The following is a 13413-nucleotide window of genomic DNA, read 5'->3' on the forward strand; positions in this document are numbered from 1 at the left end:
CTGGTCTACTCATGGAAGGGGTCACCGCCTCTTGTGTGATCACTTGATTGAGCTTCACATGTCTTTGTCCTCAGGACATATCCAAGTCGTCCTGTTTAGGCAGGGTGGCCATCTGTCCCAGTTGGCCTGGAACAGTCCTGGTTTATGCTATAATTCATTTGATTTTTAAAAATCTTTTGGCCATGCTGCACAGCATGTGGGATCTTAGTTCCCCAGCCAGGGATCCAACCTGGGCCACCCGCAGCACCACCCACCCCCGGCCCCCCGCATTGGCAGGGTGGAGTCTTAACCACTGGACCCACCAGGGAAGTCCTGACATTTTGCTTTTGCTTTTTTAAATTGAAACATTGTTGATTTGCAATGTTCTGCCAGTTTCTAGTGTACAGCAGAGTGATTCAGTTATATATATTCTTTTTCACATTCTTCTCCACTATGGTTTATTACAGGACAGTGAATGTCGTTCCTTGTGCTACACAGTAGGACCTTGTTGTCTATCCATCCTGCATATACTAGTTTGCATCTGCTAATCCCTGACATGCTTTATTACAAATAGGGCCCATTTCACTCTCAGAAGTTCCACTCTCTCCTGTACCAGTATCAGAAAGCGTTCTGATTTGTTCAAGTAGTTCTGTTAGCTTCTGTCTTACAGGCTCTGAGGATCATGTACCCTGCGAAGCACTTTGAAATCCATGGCTTCCGATCTTGACTCTGCAGAGCTCTGGGTGCTCCTTCAAGACCCTTTACAAGTACCCATAGGAGAAAGGTGTAAGGCATGTGGCTGGGATTTTTCGCCTCTATTTTCCATATGGAGAGTCTATGCATGATTGTGTGGCTTGTGGGAACCTAGATCCCCCAATCAGGGACTGAACCCCGGGCCCTCAGCAGCAAAAGCAAGGAGTCCTAACCACTGATCACCATGCTTGCTTTTTCTTTTTTTTTTAATTCGTGTTAAAAACATGAAATGCTTCACAAATTTGCACATCATCTTTGCCCAGGGGCCATGATAATCTCTGTATCATTCCAATTTTAGTATATGTGCTACCAAAGCAAGCACAATATGCTTACTTTTGAATCCAAGAAAGTTTGAAAGCCGCTCATGTAATTCATCGCATTTTCCTCTTTGCATTGACTGCCAGGAAGCTCAGCATCTCTCAGTCCACCAATAACAAGTACTCAGAACCTCCGAGCCTACATATTTATGCAAATCTCACCCTTGAGTGTCTTTTCTTTCCCTCTCCACGTTTCCCCTTCACCTGCTTTTCTTGTCTTCTCATTCTGCTGCCACATATATGTTTTTGCATGCAACCTCAAATCCTTTTTGGAAAAAGTCAAGGTTCAAATGAATGCATTAAAACAAAAAAAGGATACTTTTTCTGTAGAGATTTTTACAGATGGGAAAGGAATGTGATTAGAACAAGGCATGATTTGGCATGGTGAGTACACACGTGTGTTTGTAGGATATGTATATACACGTGGAAAGCCTTGTGAAGTTTGTCATTTTCAAAGTTAAGCTGGTCTTCTGGCTTCAGAGGACATTTATACTTGGAAGATTTTAGGGGAAAAAATACTCTAGGTTGGGCATGCCTGCGGTCTACACTCCAAAGAATCTGCGTTATGGTTTAGCATTTTCAGATTTTGTCTGGGATTATTTTTCTGGTCATTATAAAATGAGGACAAATAGTTATCAAGAAGAAATCAAGGGAAAGAGGGACAGGAAGGAAGTGCTCTTGCATAGGAAGGGGGCTGGATTTTAAGTGATATTGAGTAAGAAATGGGTGCCTTAAATCTTATCTGAGTTTCCATCTCATCTGCTGTGAATCTGTGGTCAAGTCCTTTTTCTCCCAAACATAGGGACTCTCACCCTCTGCTGCACACTAGAATCACTGGGAACCTTAAAAAAAAAATATTCTGATGCCTCAGTTTCTTCCCCAGAGAACCTGGTTTAATTGGTCTGGGGTGGGGCCTCAGCATGGGGGTTTCTAAAAGCTCCCCTGGAGATTCTAATGTGCAAGCCAGGGTTGAGAACCACTGCCCTAAGAGAAGGAAAAAAATAAAATTAATAAGCACCTGCCTCCTGTTTCTCTCTCTGGGGGCCGTAGGGTGTGGCTGCGATTTGTGAGATAATGGGCCAGATTCTAGTGAAGGAGTTGAGAAGGGGAAGGCGGGTAGGAATAGATTAACCCTTTGTATTCCATTGAGTACTCTTGGTTGATAAGTGTTCATTACCATTTTGCCCACCATTTGCAAGAAGGAACACACATCCTGACCCAGTACACACACACACACACACACACACACAGCCTTAATCTGCATGCAGTTCACTTGATATTTTCTATTCCAATGTACTCCATTCTTTTACTTTAGGAAAAAAAAGTCTGCTTACTGCCACTATTTAAACAACATTCTGGGACTTCCCTGGTGGTCCAGTGATTAAGATTCTGCCTTGCAATGCAGGGGACGTGGGTCTGATCCCTGGTCAGGAACTAAGATCCCACATGCAACCACGGAGCCCAAGCACCACAACTAGAGAATCCACAAAGAAGGATCCCGCATAATGCAGCTAAGATCCAGTGCAGCCAAATAAATAAATATCTTTAAAAAATAAACAACATTCTATGAAGGCTTGTGGACCCAGATAAATTAAACACCTCTGGAGAGCATTAAGATGCTCAGTCTATAACAACTTAGAACTTTTTGCAAAGGTGCTATGGGAAGAGAAGTTTGTACAGTAATATCAATATATGTAGAACAATGCTCGTGCCCAACTACAGTCACAGTTCCAGGAACATGATCTCAGTGAATCATCCCAATAATAATGTAAGATGGGTACTGTTCTCTCCAGGGCTTCCCTGATGGCTAATCTGGTAAAGAATCTGCCTGCAATGTAGGAGACCCAGGTTCAATCTCTGGGTGGGGACGATCCCCTGGAGAAGGAAATGTGAACCCACTCCAGTACTCTTGCCTGGAAAATCCACTGGACAGAGCAGCCTGATGGGCTACAGTCCATGGGGTTGCAAAGAGTCGGACATGACTTAGCAACTAAGTCCCCATCTCCATTTTAGACATGAGAAAGTCAAGGCCAAACACATATCCTGCAGCACAAGTCCTGCAGCTAGAAAGCAGAAGAGTTAACTTCATCCAGAACAGCAGATCTAACCTCAGCCCTGTCACTGAAGGAGGGTAACCGTGTTCACTGAATATTAATAGATTTGCACGCCTGAACTTTGGGGAGCAGAGAAGGGATGGAGTAAGTTTTACCAGAGGTGGCTGCTGGGAGAGCAGGGCCTGCTGCTTATACAACTTGAGGGCCTGACTTAAGAAAAAGAATACGAAATTATGAGTCTGAAATTAGGTACGAAATTTCTTTGAATTAAGAAATCACAACAGGGGCTTCCCTGGTAACTCAGTGGTAAAGAATCCACCTGCCAATGAAGGAGACACGGGTTCCATCCCTGATCTGGGAGGATCCCACATGCTGCAGAGGAACTAAACCTGTGTACCACAACTATTGAGCCTGTGCTCTGAGCCGGGGAGCCACAACCACTGAAGTTTACATGGCCTAGAGCCCACAGACTGCAACAGGAGAAGCCACCACAATGAGAAGCCTGCACACCTCAACTAGAGAGTAACCCCCGTTCGCCACAACTAGAGAAAAGTCTGTGCAGCAGCAAATGCCCAGCAGAGCCAGAAATAAATAAAATCATTAAAAAAAAAAAAAGTAAAAAAAAATCACAGCAAAGGCATATCTTAAGAAGCTGAAAAATACCACCAACACCACAATTTCCCAACTCCTGTTCCCCTCCGCTGGATCTCCAAAATGCCAGTGGCCACTCCCATACACCCTACTCAAGGTCAAGTGCTCCAGGGGGAATCAAAGTGGAGAGAGATGGTGGTCTCTGCTGCTTGCCACTATCAAAAGCAAACAACTTTCATAAATTTCACATGAACAGGTGACCCATGAATACATTTCTAGGTCCCCATCAGGGCCTTACAAAGAGGCATACCAAGTAAGGGACCCAGGGGCTTAAGTTTCACTGTCTTCCCAGTAACCCCACAGGTGGAGTTAAAGGCTCTATATTATATCTTGAGAGCAAGCGCTTTGAAGTCAGCTTGATGTGAACTTCAACCCTGACTCAGACATTTTCTGCCTTCTCTTTGAGCTTAGATGATCATTTGTAAAACAGGCATCCTACGGGGCTTGCTTGGTGGGTTCAGTGCTTAAGTCTCTGAGCTCCCAATGCAGGGGGCCCCAGTACCATCCCTGATCAGGGAACTAGATCGTTGCACATGCTGCAATGAAGATTGAAGATCCTTCGTGCCATAACTAAGACCCAGGGCAGCCAAATTAAAAATAAAGAATAAAAAAAATTTAAAGAATAGGCATGCTAGCAGCATCTACCTTCTGGTCTCTTTGGGGGATCAGAGGAGACAAGGAAATGTCCTGCAAACTGGATGGTTGTAAGGAGGCCAGATGTAGCAAATAAAAATATAGGACATCCAGTTAAATTGAAATTTCAGAGAAAAGTGCATACATTTTTAGTAAAAGTATGTGTCACCTATTGCAGAGGACATACTTATACTAAAAGTTATTTCTGCTTTTCTATAATTCACATTTATCTGGGCATCCTGATCTCAGAAAAATATGATTGCTTGAGCTTAACAAATGGCAGTGGTTGACACTGCTTTCAGACTGAAGCAGCCTGGGTGCTTATAAAGGGGCTTCCTGAACATTAGAAAGTGGGTGAGAGGAAGAAAAATGCTGTATAGGCTCTGTTCATGACAGTTTATTATGGGGAAGATGGAAAGAGGAGAGGATGAAGTGGGATGCCTTCATTTAAGGGTATGTGTGGAGGGTATTATACCAGACTTTAGGTAAGCCAGTTAAATTCTTGGGACCTCAGTTTCTCCTATGTGTAAAACGGGTCAAAGGAGATCCTCGAACACTCCTCCCACAGATAATCAGAAATGGCACTTTCTCATCATACAGACGTCACCTCCTCAGGGAGGTCTTCCCTGACTACTCCAGCCAAGATTCCTGTTCCCTTGCCCCAGCACATACTTCCCCTCCGCCATAATAATTATAACTTTCTGAAATTGTCTTGATTCTTTACTTGATTGTTTGTTTACGGTCTGTCTCCCAGTACTAGAGTTAAGTTCCGGGAAGGCACAAAACTAGTCTGACTTGTTCTAGCTGAATCTCCCAAGAGCTGTACCTGGCACATAGATGTTCCACAGATGTGGAATGAATGAAGAGGTGGCTGAATGAGTGAATTCAGTGTCACCCTTGAGGTCCCTTCCAAGCAGTCTTTCTCTTCTGGGGGGGGCCGCGTCTGGGTTGCCGAAAGAGGAGGTGTGGGTGTCGGTGGGTGGGGAGGAGGCTGAGACCTCGCTTCCTCTAGGACCGGTTGGAGCGAGCGCGTCCGGCTGGGCTGCAGGCGCCGAGGGCAGCGCTGAGGCAGCTGCAGGGCCGCAGCCCCGCGCCCCGCGTCCAGCCGCCGGGGGTGTGCGCGCCCGCGGAGCCCGGCGCCGCGCCTCGGCGCCCCCACGCGCCCACGTCGCGGCGCGGGGACCCGGGCGGGGGCAGAGGGAGGGCCCGGCCGAGGGAGGGGAAGGGGCCGGTCCTCCCCGCGCAGGCAGCGGCCGCGGCAGCCCAGGAGGCGGAGGCAGCGGCGGCAGCAGAGGCAGCAACGTGCCCGCCGCAGTCAGCCCGGCCGCGTCCGACCCGCGCCCGCCTGGCCGCCGGCACCGTGCCGCGCCCGGGCGCCCTCTCCACGGCGCGCGGTGAGTACCGCCCGCGGCGCCCAGCCCGGGCCTGCCTGCGGGGATTCGCCGGGCTGGTGTTGACCCGGACCCCCTGGCCTGGAGCCTCTCTCTCGCACTCGGCCAGCCAGGGCCTCCGCAGCTGTCGGGGCCCTCGAGGGCGCACCGGCAGGGTCGCGGCGTCCGGGGCTCCCGGGGTGTCTCAGGCACAAGGGCAGCGGGGAGAGCGCGCAGATCTCAGGAAAGTCTGTCCCGGGGCTCCGAGCCTCAGTTTCCCCTTGCGCCCGGGAGGCCACGACCCTAAAGTGTGCGCTCCCGCGCGGGACAAGTGCATGGCGCTCAGACTCGCCCGGGTCCTCCGCGTTTGGTTAGTTTTATGGCCCCGGTGGTTCGGGATGAGCAGCGATCCCCTCAGACCCAGAGACGCCTGGAGCCGGGAGCCAAGCTCACGCCCTCGGGCGCTGGTAATGGGGTAACGGAGCAAACGGCTGGAATCCCAGGGATGGTGCTAGAATGGCCCCCTGAACCTTTTTCTAGCTGTATCTCTCTCTCTCTTTTTTTTAAAAGGCATCTGCGCTCGGCCAGCTATGGTCCAGCTCTCCGGGCTTTGTACCGGAACCGGCGTCCGGGCGCTAGCTGAAGTTGGAGCTGAAACTTAAAAAACTTTACATCAGAAGGATGTTTAGAAGGAAGCGAGAGTTTGTTGTAATAGGACAAAGCGGAGAATGGAATGGGGTTGTTGCTTTTTTTTTTTTTTTTTAGCGGAGCAGCCTGGGGGTTAAACGGCCGTGATGGCTCTTAAATCTATCTCCTGTCCCCAAACAAATAGGTTATACACTTAAGAAATGTTAGGAAAGCTTGACCGGGAAAAACTTTCACATCCCGAAATCTTCAATGCGCGAAATTCTCAGCCGCGTGAAAGGGAAGCGCTTTGACGGTTTAAGGTTCCTACTTCCTTTAGCGAAGCTTCGAAGCTTCGCTGGGGCTAAGAGTTGACAGCATGCACGCTTGCTCTTTAAAAAGCATGACTGATGCTGCGACTTTTATGGATACCTTTTTTCTTTTCTTCCCCCGAAATGCAACGTAATCTTTCGAATTACTTTTTTAAAAATAACCTTGAGGTATATATAAATCACCCCTGGTGGAGGTACCTTTTAATTACGGGGAAGCAGTGGAATGAGTGAGCGTCGGAGCTGGGTGTTGTGGGCAAGGCAGAGGCGAGGTAGAATGATTTACAAACATCAAGTGAGAATCTGAGTGCTGAATTAGGTTTGAGTTAGGGCGCTCCCTTCCAAAGGAAATTATAACCAGCGGACAATTGTATTTCAAGCCGAATCTGTTCATTTCGCGAGCCCTTTGCTGCTTGAGTGAAATTTCTACTACTAGAGTCTGAGCTAGTAGCCGCTTTACCAGCCTATGGTCCTTTGGGGGGCGGTGGGGTTGTGGGGGGAGTTGAGGGCAGAGAGGAGAACCTCGTTTTTAAAATAATGATTGTGAAAAAATCTTCAGGCAACTTTACCCAAGAAAGGTTCATTTTTTCCCCACCTTTCTCTCCCCATCACTTTAAGCCCCTTAAACTTTATACTTCCTTGCATTTAGACATCCTCAGACTAGGAAAAGTTAATTAGTAATTTATGTAACAAATGCGACAGTATGAATCTTGCTTTAGACTAAGCATTAACTCCTGTTTGTATCCCAAATCTCCTTGCCTTTTGAGCAAATTCTAAATTTTGCAATTTCGACCTATGTGGCTAGATCTGAAGGGAACTGAGCTTTTTAAAAAGCACTTCATGTGTCCCATACCTAGTTAGTTGTTCCAGTCTTTTAACTGTAGGTTCACAATATGATAAACTATTTTACCTTAAAGGTCTCAGCATTTTTCCTGTCTTGAAAATAGCTCACCTATTAAGTGTAGTGACTGTGTATGAGAATATTCCATAAACACATAAATCTTTCCTAGTATGAAATAGCTAAAGACAATACAACAAAATGTTATTATCCCAATACTTTGAGATTTAGAAAAACAGATGTTTTCAGCCCTGGAGTTTTAGAATCTTCTTTTCATGCCTTTTGTGTTTTATTAAACACATCATAAAGAAATATGATTTGTTGACTTGTTATAGGATTACCATTTGGCAAAAACACCCAAGACACACTGTTTCAAATACGCAGTATTACTTCTGCTTTAAATTGCGTGTAAGAGATCGCAAGCCTTTCCAGACGGATAAATTGATAAAATGCTAGCTGCTGTTGGGAGAGCAAAACAGTCCTCCACACACAGACACACACACAAAAAAAGACCAAAAAAAAAAAAAAATTGCTTTGTGGTGCAGCTGAGTACATTTTGAATTAGGTTGAGCGAGCTACTGAGACCCTGGGCAGCTTGGGGAAAAGTATCCACAATTCAGGCATGTCCACTTTAAGACGTTTTTGGTTCCCCCAGGACAAGATGACTCCTTTCCCACAAAGAAGAAACCGTTTCCTTATTTTTTCAGTTACTTTTCCAAAGATAACTTGTGTCAGGCGCAGGAGACCAGAGTTATGCAGAAAGTCAACCGTAACCAGCTCCAAAAAACGAGGACTCATTCTTACTCCTTCTACCAGATGTTTTTTAGGTGTCCTCAGCTGGAATGCCCAGTTTGAAACTAATTAGGCCAGCAATAAACTCCTTGTATAATAAAATCGCAGGCCATTATGCTGCATAAGTGGGGTTCCCGGCAGCTCATGACAGATGCCTCTCTCTCGGCAGAAAGAGCCCATGGCTGTCAGGGAAAAATGAAGGAAGTGGGAATATCTTGTTTGGATTTTTTTTTTGCCTGGCCCTCAATATCCAAGCACACCACACACAGTGCCTTCTCTTCTCCAAGGAGGTGGGTTGCATCAGGGGTTGAGTTTTGTCTTTGGGGACAGGCCTCCTTAGCATAAAAATGCTTGGGGAAGAAGGAAAACCATAAGTATTAGGCAGTGGCCACAGGTCTGAGGTGTCGTGTTGAGTGTTGGAGTGTGTGTGTGTGTGTGTGTGCACGCGCGTGCACATGGAGACTGGGTCAGAAGGCTTTCTCTCCACTAGGCACAGATAAAATGCAGGGTTCTTCGGCCTGACTAATGTCAATTCCTTCCAGGAGAGGATAACTTTTTCCCTTAAAGATTTTTTACTTCTTTCTCCTGAGGTAGTTCTCCTTATCTGCAGGGCGGGGTTGCAGGGGAGAGTTGGTTTGTGGAGATGAAGTGGCGGGTTATTCAGTTACCTCCGAAGGCTGAACCTTCTTCCTCTTGCCAAGACTGAGTTTTGTTGGTGGAAGGAAACTTTTTTTCCTAGCTAGCTGCTCTGAAAAAGGAGTCGGTGGACTTGGCTCAAAAGGAATCCCTTTACAGAGAATTAACCCCAGAGCTGAGAAAACATGGCCTGTTGACAGAAAACACACATATCCAGTCATTCCCCGCCCCACAACGCCTCCTTCACTCCCCACCTTCCTCTCTGACCCCCAACCCCTATACCATAACAGCTTTCTGAAGGGCCCACTTTCTGTCGCCCTACCGTTTGTGGCTGTTCAAACAGTCCCAAACATACAAAACAAAAAGAAGGCTCTGCTAGGGAAACAATTAGCAGAGAATTCGCCAGAGACAATGCTTCATTTTCCCATTTGAAGATCGTAACTGGCCTAATGGTATTTAACTAACACCTCTTCTAATCCAAGGATAAACCCCCCTCAGTCAGGTGACAAATACTTGAAATGACTGTCTAAGACCCACTGTCTTGCAGGAAATGAATCAGAGGGGCCAGAACTAGTTCTTTGTTGCATGTGATTTAGAATCAATTTCAAGATACGAGTGTGCCAGCCAGGTGGATGGAGGGGAAAAGGATGAAGAAAGCCATAGGCTTTAAATTTTATTTTTTTGGCTGCTTCTTTTCTTTCTTTTGCTCACTTGCTATCGATGGCTTTGTCATTTCTCTCTGCTTAAATTCTGTCCTTATGTTTAATAGTGATGATGAAAATAACCAAGCGTTTGTATGCCAGGCCTGAAATCAACTCTTGACATGTATTTTTCAGGATGTCTCTGACAACATTTTGAGTTAGGTATTGTTACTATTATTAATTTTCCCAACTTTGTTAACAAAGAAATGGAGTCACAAGTCAAGTGTCTGACAAGGCTGAAGGGTGTGTAGGCCAGAATCTAGGCCTTTAGCCTTCTACTGACTGGGCTGTGAAAACCTTGCCTCCGAGAATATTTCTGCTCTCGTTTCCCTTTGAAAAGAGATGCTGAATTTGGATGATTTTAAATGTGCTGAGCACAATGATTTTCTGATTGTACCCTGATTTTTTTTGCCACTGTCCTAAATGATAGAAAAATCACACTAAGTGTTTAGAAAACACAAATCTGGGCCTTGGTGAACCATGATATTTAGCAGGTTGTATATGGTCTATAAAGGAAAAAAAAGTTTATTTACAAGGACTAATTTGATTTGTTCCTTCAATACTATAACACTACGCATTTCAGTTCCTAAAAAGAGTCAATAAATTTACCGGCAGTGGCAAGGCCCGAAAACGTTACGGTAGACTGTCCAAATCCAGTTTACCGGAAGGTGCTGGATCACTATGGGTGGGTTGTTGTTTGGAGGTTGGAATATAAACATTTGGAGTTCGAAGAATAATTTGGAACAGGTGGTCCCAAGAGTCAGGTAACCGGAGCGATTTATCTTTGCCACTTTGAAGGTTAAGGGAGGCTTGGCGGTTGCCTGAATGTGGGACAGGCAGCCTGAGGGTCAGGCAGGGGCTGAGAGGGCCCCCACTTTGGAACGGAGCCTGGAGGGATGGCTGAAGGGGTCTCTGCACATAGACCCCGGTCTGTAGAAAGCAGGACTTCGTCTTGCGTGTCATCGCCCAACTGTTGATACTAGTTAGGGCGCAGCAGTGACTGCTTATACATTTTTGCAGAGGCTGCCTCTGCTTTCAGATATATGCAGAAATTGACAGCAGGAGCTCAGAGGAACAGGCAGCCAAGGAAACAGGTTTACTTCTCACCAGTTTTGAGAATGTGCATATGCCGACTGTCTTTGCCTAATAATGCCTGTTTAGACATATTTAAACGTGAACCAAAGTTTTGAAAGAGGCTAGAAATTATTTTGTCTCTTAGTATCCGTAGCATTGTGTCAATAACATGAAAACATATGTGGTTTCAATGGTTTGGGTTTTTCCCCTCTAGTTTCCTTTTGAAGATCTAGTAAAGTTAGATTTTTAGATCTGTGCATTCCCAGATTTAACGTATCTGCCCCTATGTACTTATAATCATTTGAAGGAGAATTGTCGGCTCTTTGTGAATTTAACTAAAGGAAAAAATGTTAAAATAGACATTTTTTTTTTCTCCCAAAGAATGAGGAACTGGAGGGTTAGACTACTGTCTTACTTTTGTCTCGCATCAGCTGAATCTGTCACCTCCCCTTTCTTTTCTGTTCATCTCCCAAGAAGGGTCTTTCATAACTGAAATGTACAGTATATTAGCCAAAAGATGTTTTAATTTTGTAAAGAAAAATCATGCCAGAGACGGCCGAGTCTGTTTCAACCATTATTGTTTCTGTAGCGTGCATACTTTGGGTTTCATGGTTAAGATGTGGGTTTGCCAAGAAAGAAAATTACAGCAAGAAATATGTTGAAAACATATACACTTCTGTTTGAGAAATGGGAAAAACACGGAAAAATTCCACACGGTAATTGCTTTAACGTGAGTTTTAAATGTCATTGTTTGACTTATGTCAAAAAGTCCCTCTTAGCTAATTCTCACAGATGCTGTTACCAAATATCTCACCTTAAAAATGGCAAATGTGGGTCTTACTCTGATGATTTGGAGGCTTTCAGAGATATCTGCAGTCCCAGTGGAAACATTCCAAATTTTTAGATTGTGCAGGCTGTGTGTGTTTTTTTTTTTTTAAGGTTACTTAGATATCGATTTTATTTTCTTGACCCAAAATAAGAAAACACGGGGAATTCTCAAAAGCTTTTTACAGGCTGCTATTATGAGAAAAGACGCCAAACCAACATGTATTAGGTCATGAGCTTGAAGTGCATAAATAAGCCCTTGAAGGTCACCAAAACAGGGCGAAAACCACCAGTTCTCTTCACCTCGGCCAAGTCTGAATTCCTGCCTGTTAGACGTGTTTGGTTCAAGTGGACACAGAGCGGGGGTTTCTGAGCCTACGGTTGAAAGATCTTGATTTGGATTCCGAAGACGTTCTTGCAGGGAGAAGCTAGATTGGAGGGCTGGAATTCCCATCGCCTTTGGATCTGTCCCTCCCACGGCTCCACCAAAAAAGCAGGTTCCAGGGCCACCCCTTTCTCCAAAGCCGATGTTTCATTCCTGGTGTTTGGTGATGTGGAAGCCAGAGGTCGAAAATGGCTTGTGTTCCTTCTGGTCAACTGCTTCACCTCCCATCCCCTTCCTGTAGTAACTTTGCGGTTAAGGTATTAGTAGTTTCCCAAAACAATTTTTTGTTGTTGTTGTTGTTCTAGGAACACGTATGTGTTTTTGGCCTGTGGGGTATAAGATATAAGTACAGACCTTTCGGTCTTCATTGATGGGCAGCTCCTGAGAATTCAGAGAGATGGAGAGAATTCTGCCGCATCCCTGAATTTGGTGCCAGCCCTGGGGCTGATGGAAATTCCACGCGGGGAGAAAACCTCCTCACAGGAGACACAGAAAGGGTTTCGCTGCAAAGAAGATTGTTTTCTTTTGTGGGTGTGTATTATTTGCAAGGATGGGAACTTTATTTCACGGCGTTCTAGAAACACTTGTCTCCCCAGCAAAGGTCTGAATGCCCTTCCTAGTGGGGAAGGGGGAGGGGGAGAGAAGCCGAGCAGCGGGCAGATTCCGGCCCCTCTGGCCTTTTGTGTGACTGGTACAGCAGGGGGAAGCGGTGACTCGCTGCTTAGAGGGTGTCATGTGGCATAACAAGTTGTGACTTGCCACTTGTGTTGTAAACAAAGTTTTGGCCCCATCCAGCCGTGAAAAAGAGTGGAGCTGAGAAGATTATTCACCTCTGGGTCTGTGATGGGGCTTTCTGGTGGTCTCCCCTTGCTAAAGAGCCCGGACTCCCCAGAGACTCTTAATTTTGGAGTGTGGAGCGAAGAGGAGGGTGGGAGGGGAGAAAGAATGTCTTAAACTCAGCAAATGTCTGAAACGCTCCGAATTTCTCCAGCGTTGCTGTGACACCTACGAGAAAGACGATGATGAAAGGCCACAGAAGCAGGCTTCTGGGCGGATGGGGCTAAACAGAGAGGTTGGGGGCTTGCTAGTAGTTTGATCTAGAGGAGAGAGTTTTCGGACACCTTGGGACCTCTAGAATGCCTTGCTATTTGAAAATGTCTTTCCATGCAGCTTTGCTGTCCTTTCTTCATGCTTGTTTTTAGAGAATTAGGTTTTAGTTTTGTTTTTTAAGAAGACACAAGATTTGTTTGGGACTAACAAGTGGCTCATGGTTACTGAATACTTACTATGTGTCAGTGTGCTAAGCAAACACTTATGTTTCTGACTCCAAATAGCCTTCGATGGAATGTTCTATTATTATTACCCCTATATTACAGATGCGAAATTGAATCTCATGGAGAAGTAATTCTTCCATGGTTACATGGCTCATATGAGAGCCAGAATTGAACCTAG

At 45.6% G+C, this 13413-nt stretch overlaps 1 protein-coding gene and 1 non-coding gene across 2 annotated transcripts in view; one reads left to right on the forward strand and one right to left on the reverse strand.

Moving 5' to 3' along the window:
- Positions 1-950: 950 nt before the first annotated feature.
- LOC122682284 lies at positions 951-1054 on the reverse strand. The gene has a single exon (XR_006337303.1). It is a non-coding gene; the product is annotated as a U6 spliceosomal RNA (small nuclear RNA).
- A 4592-nt stretch (positions 1055-5646) lies between these two features.
- EYA2 (EYA transcriptional coactivator and phosphatase 2) overlaps positions 5647-13413 on the forward strand; it is a 253660-nt gene continuing 245893 nt past the window's right edge. The window contains exon 1 of the mRNA XM_043883562.1: positions 5647-5781. The gene's annotated coding sequence lies outside the window, so the exon portion shown is untranslated. The remainder of the gene's footprint in view (positions 5782-13413) is intronic.

The sequence above is a fragment of the Cervus elaphus genome, chromosome 23 (genome assembly GCF_910594005.1).
Source record: "Cervus elaphus chromosome 23, mCerEla1.1, whole genome shotgun sequence".
Lineage (NCBI taxonomy): Eukaryota > Metazoa > Chordata > Mammalia > Artiodactyla > Cervidae > Cervus > Cervus elaphus.